This window comes from Felis catus, chromosome B1 (genome assembly GCF_018350175.1).
Source record: "Felis catus isolate Fca126 chromosome B1, F.catus_Fca126_mat1.0, whole genome shotgun sequence".
Classification (NCBI taxonomy): domain Eukaryota; kingdom Metazoa; phylum Chordata; class Mammalia; order Carnivora; family Felidae; genus Felis; species Felis catus.
In genome coordinates, this window is record NC_058371.1 from 156,275,897 (window position 1) to 156,281,896 (window position 6,000).

General features: G+C 31.9%; 1 long non-coding RNA gene across 2 annotated transcripts in view; it reads right to left on the reverse strand.

The window, feature by feature from the left end:
- LOC123385059 overlaps window positions 1-6,000 on the reverse strand; it is a 156,896-nt gene that overhangs the window by 143,717 nt on the left and 7,179 nt on the right. The gene's annotated exons all lie outside the window — the stretch shown is intronic.

Consider the following 6,000-nt stretch of genomic DNA (forward strand, 5'->3'; position numbering starts at 1 on the left):
GTCTACACTAACTATATATATATATATATATATATATAATTAGTATATATAATTATACTATATAATTGTATATATATTGTATATAATGTATATATAGTATATATATTGTATATACAATATATATACAATTATATTGTATAATTATATATACTAATTATATATATATATAGTTAGTGTAGACATAGATACAAATTTTAATTTTTAATTGTATATATAGTATATACATTATATACAATATATGTACAATTATATTGTATAATTATATATACTATATATACAATATAATATTGTATAATTATATATACAATATATAATATACTATATAGTGTATATAATATGTATATAATTAGTGTAGATATAACATTTATATATATATATTAAGTGTAATATCTTAAATACACACATGCATATATGTGTATATATACAAAAGGATATGTATATATACTCTATTGATCACTTTACTAGACATTACCCAATTTCCCATAAAAGTATTCTTTGCAACTATTAAAACAATCTATCCAAAAATAAATTGAAGAAAATTTATTGTCCTTTGATAAACAATTTTCTATCACTTCAAGGAACAACATTCAATAAATCTTGAATCTCATAATTGAGAAAATTTCATACTTGAAATTCTAAGAATTTTTTACATGCTCCCCTCAAGTCCTTAACCTTCTATTACATCTCTTTTCTTTAATCCCTAGCACAACAGGCTGTGAAAACAAAGCATTTTATTTTTTTCTACTTTTAATTGTTCTAAAACTTTTAAGATAATAATAGTAACGATGTATTGGCTCATTATAGACTGTGGATAAATTATAGACTGTAGACAGACCAATGTCACAAAGGTTAAGAGGGAGAAATTGAGAATACTCCATTATCAAATACCTTTTGAACACATGAAACAAAAACTAATAGAACTGAAAGAGAAATAGACAAATCTACTGTTGCAGGACTCTACTTCAATACTCAGGGTTCACTGTCTCACCACTTGGAAGATTGAAGAGGTGGACACGGAAGAAAATTAGCAGCAGGCAAAAGTACATTAGAGTATAAGATCAGAAAGTAAGAATAGTATGAAGGCTCTCTTTACAGAGACGGGGCATTCAAAAGTGAATATCTGCAACTATAGGCAAGAGACTTTGTTTTATAGGATTGTAGTCAGCCCTTTTACTTCCCCTCTGTTCTTTCTTAGGTTCTATCCTAGGTAACCCTAAGTGCTGAGTCATTCATTCCTTTTTGATTGGCTTGTTTCCATCGTATGAGGGGTGGTATATGGCCATAGGTTCCTTGTGGGTCATATGTTTTATGGTCTACTTATTTTTGGTCAGGTCTTTTGTTTGTCAAATTCCTGAGGGAAATGTGAAGGGGAATAGGTGGTATCTGTTACATTCTTAAGGAAAACCTTATGCCTGAGGGAGCTTGCTCCTGGTTAGATACTCCCAGCATTGCTTTAAGTGTTTTTCTAACCCAGAGACCTCAGGTCCTAACCTTTCCTTCTCTGCCTATTTTATCCTATCTTTCCCTGTCATATTATCATACTTGGGACTTCAACACACCTCTTTCAGTAATTGTTATATCAAGCAGGCAGGAAGTCAGTAAGGATATAGTTGATTGAACAAGACTATAAATCAACATGATCTAATTGACATTTATCAAACAGTTTTTCTAACAACAACAAAATACATGTTCTTTCTTTTTTTTTTAATCATGTTCTTAAACTGACCTGGAGTAATCACCAGGCTGGACCACAATCTGTATTATAAATCACATCCTAAATTAAATGATATCAACCATACAAAATAGGTTCTCAGACCACAATGGGATTAAAGCAGAAATTATTAAAGAAAGATGACTGGAAAATCCCCAAATATCTGGAGATAAAAAAAAACAACAACAACAACAAACACTTGTATATAACCCAGAGATCCATAGGGAAATCAAGAGTAATTTTAAAATACTGGTAATGAGAAAAAAAAAATCTTCAATGATATTCAAATAAAATCCAACTTACTAAAATTGAAGGAATATGGTAAAAACAGAACCTAAAGGAAAATTTACAGCATTATATTCATAGATGAAATAGACTGCTTTCCTGAAAGACATACTACCAAAATTTACTCAATAAAAAAGTACATATGCATATACATATATATTTTAATTGAGTCAATGTTTAATACTCCTGAGAGAGAAAGTTCAAGGCTCAGATGACCTCACTGGTGAATTTTCCTAAACACCTAAGGAAGAAATTATTCCAATCCTGCACAGTGTCTTCCAAAAAAGAAAAAAAAATGGAAACAAAAGAAACACTTTCTAACTTATTCTATGAGGCCAACATTACCTTACTTTCAAAATAAAGTACAGACCAGATCTTAAAGCAAGACCATATCTTATACAGATGAAAGATTTTTCAAAATATTGGCAAATCAAATCCAACAATGTTTAAAACGAATTATACACTATGAACAATTACATACTATAAATTCCAGGTATGCAAAGCTAACTCATTAAAAAAAAAAAATCAATGTAATTGATTTGGTCGGTTAAGCATCCGACTTCGGCTCAGGTCATGATCTCACGGTCTGTGAGTTCGAGCCCCACGTCGGGCTCTGTGCTGACCGCTCAGAGCCTGGAGCCTGTTTCAGATTCTGTGTCTCCCTCTCTCTCTGCCCCTCCCCTGTTCATGCTCGGTCTCTGTCTCAAAAATAAATAAACGTTAAAAAAATAAAAAAAAATAAAAAAATTCAATGTAATTTTCTACATCAATAAGTTAAAGAAAAATTACATGATCATATCAATTGATACAGGAAAATTAATTTGACCAAACTCTAAATCCTTTCAGGACTAATACCTTCAGAAAAATAGATATGCAGAAGAACTTCCTCAATGTGATAAAGAACATCTACTAAAATGTCTACAGCTAATGTTACATTTAATAGTAAGAAATGAGATATTTTACCTCTATGGTAAGAAGACAAGATGTCCTCTGACTACTATTCAAAATTACACTGCAAATCCTGGGTGATGCAATATGACAAAAAAATGAAAATTTTATAGAAGAAATAAAACTGTATTTATCACATGTGCCTTGACTATGGAGAAAATTAAAGTCTCAAGAATAAATTTTGTAATGAATAAGCAAAAGTATGTAAGTCAATCATTTTTCTATGTACCAGCATTAAATAATTGAAATTAGAATTTTAAAAATACCATTTACCATAATACCAACAAATGAAACACTTAGATATAAAAGTACAACATATTTGCTGAATCTATATATGGGAAACTTCAAAACTTATTAAAAAAACCAAAGTAAATCTAAATATATAAAGAGATACTCCACATGCATAGATTGGAAAACATTATTAAGATGTCAGTTCTTACCATAATGATCTATATATTCACAGGAATCATATTCAAAATCCTAGTAAGCAATTTGCAAATATTGACAAATGTTTCTAAAGTTTATATGGAAAGGCAAAAGTCTTTTAATAGCCAGTACAATAAATAAAAAACGTTGAAAAAATTAAAAAAAAAAGAAATAGAAAGTTTCAAGATTATGAAACTACAGTAAGCAAGAAAGCATGGTGCTGGTGAAAGAATAGACACATCGTCTAATGGCACAGAGCTGAAAACCAGAAATAGACCTTGTCAGCTGACTTTTGATAAAGGAGGCAATGAAATTTAATGGAGAAAGAACAGTCTTTGAACAAGTGGTGCTAGAACAATTGGGCATCCATATGCATTTACATGCAAAAAAAAAAATCTACACACAGATTTTACATCTTTCTCACAAATTTACTCAAAATGGACTGCAGATGTAAGCGTAAAATGAAAACTATAAAACTTCTAAAAGAAAACATAGGGGAAAGTTTATGTGACCCTGGATTTGGTAAGGAGTTCTTAAATAAGTATGGCCCATGAAAGAAAAAAGTAAGTTGGACTTTATTAAAACTAAAACTTCCACTTTGTTAAAGAAGTTAAGAGAATTAAAGTCGACCAACAGACTTGGAGAGAATATTTGCAAAACACATAAATGATAATGCACTAGTTTCCAAAACGTAGAATTTTAAATTCAATGAGAAAACAACCCAACTTAAAAACTGGCAAAATATCTGAACTAAGATTTTACTGAAGAATATAAAGAAAGGAAAATAAGCATATGAAATATGCTCAACATCATTTGCCATTAGGAAATGAAAATTAACACAATGATGTAACCTATTAATCTAACCTATTAGAATGGCTAGAATCCAAAAAAACAAACAAAAACAAAAACAGAAACACCCTGACCATACCAGTTGCAGGTAAAGAAGCAAAGTAACAAGAAACTTCATTCATTCCTGGTGGAAGGTGCAAACTGGTTCAGTCACTCTGGAAGATATTTCAGCAGTTTCTTTCAAAGCTAAATATAGTCTTACCATTTGACCTGGCAATTATACAGCTAGGTTCTTATCCAATTTATTTGAAAATGTACATCCACAGGAAAACCTTCATGTGAATGTTTATAGCAGTTTTATTTAAAACTACCAAAATTGAAAGCAAACAAGGAGTCCTTCAGTAGGTGCATGGATAGAGAAATTGTGGCATATCCATAGAACAAAATATTACTCAGTGATAGAAATAAGCTATCAATACACACACACACACACACACACACACACACACACACACAAAATGGGTGAATCTCAAATGCATATTTCTTGGTAAAGTGGCTAGTCTGGAAAAGCTGCATATGGTAGGATTCTAATTATAGGACATTCTGGAAAAGATAAAACTATAGATGTATTTTAAAATACCAGTTTTCAGGGGCTGAGGGAAATGGGAGGGGGGTGAATAGTGAAGCTCAGGGAATTTGGGGAACAGTGAAACTATTCTGTTGGACATTGTAACGATGGATACATGACATATATGCATAAATTTACAGCATATACAGAGGATCTTACTTTATGCAAATAAAAGAGTAATTTAGAAGATTGGGGTTTCTGAGGTTAAAATGCGGAATGTGACAAAACAATCTGTGTTACAAAATTGTTATACAAAGTCACTGAAGGATGGGGACAAAGGTGCTGACCTAGAAAACTGTGCAAATTGGGGGGGGACTGTCTTTTTTATTTAGACTATCTTTCCAACAATGTTTGTAAGAAGACAGTTTTGGAAGATAGAGATACTGTCTTCCTATGGGGCAAAGAGTAGGTGTGTGTACTATGCAGTGTAATAAATGTAGTTTCTCTCTCTGGGACAGTATTCAAGCAATACTGCCTAAAAAGAATCAGATTTCCTAAACTTGATGTTCTTCTCCTGTAATACATTCCCCAGATGAACAGACACCACCTCTCCTGCTTCACATGACCCTGTGAGAAATGGGACTGTGGCTACTGCTATTGCTGTAAAACAAAAACAAAAACAAAAACAACCAACCCTATCCAGTGTTTCTAACCAAAGAGATAGAATCTGTGTATTCTGCCAGCATCCATCAAACTGTGGCAAACTAGTCAGCTTGGAAGCAGGGTAAAATATCAGACACTTCACAGCTTTTTGTCATACATATCTAAAGAAATGTGGTTATCCGCTTAACTTGAATTTATTTCAGGAAATTAGAGAGTTGGAACTTCTTTGGTGCAAAAAAATGAAGCACATGTCATGAGTCTCATTCAGTAGTCTCTGTGAGTAAAGTATACTCCTTAAAGTTCAACTAGTATTATTAAGAGTTATAGTAGTTGATCAGTAAATGACCGTTGGTTGATTAGACCCCATAGAGTGTATTAGTTTTTCGTCCTAACAAATCACCACAGACTGCTTATAGCAACACAAATTTATTACCTCACAGTTCTGTAGATCAGAAGTCCTATAGGCTCAGCTTATTTCTATGTACCAGGACCCATAAAGACAAAAATCAAGGTTTCAGTCAGCCTGAGCTATTATTTGGATGCTGTGGGGAAGAATCTACTGTGACAGAATTAATACCATATTATTGTAGGACTAAAACCCATTTACTTC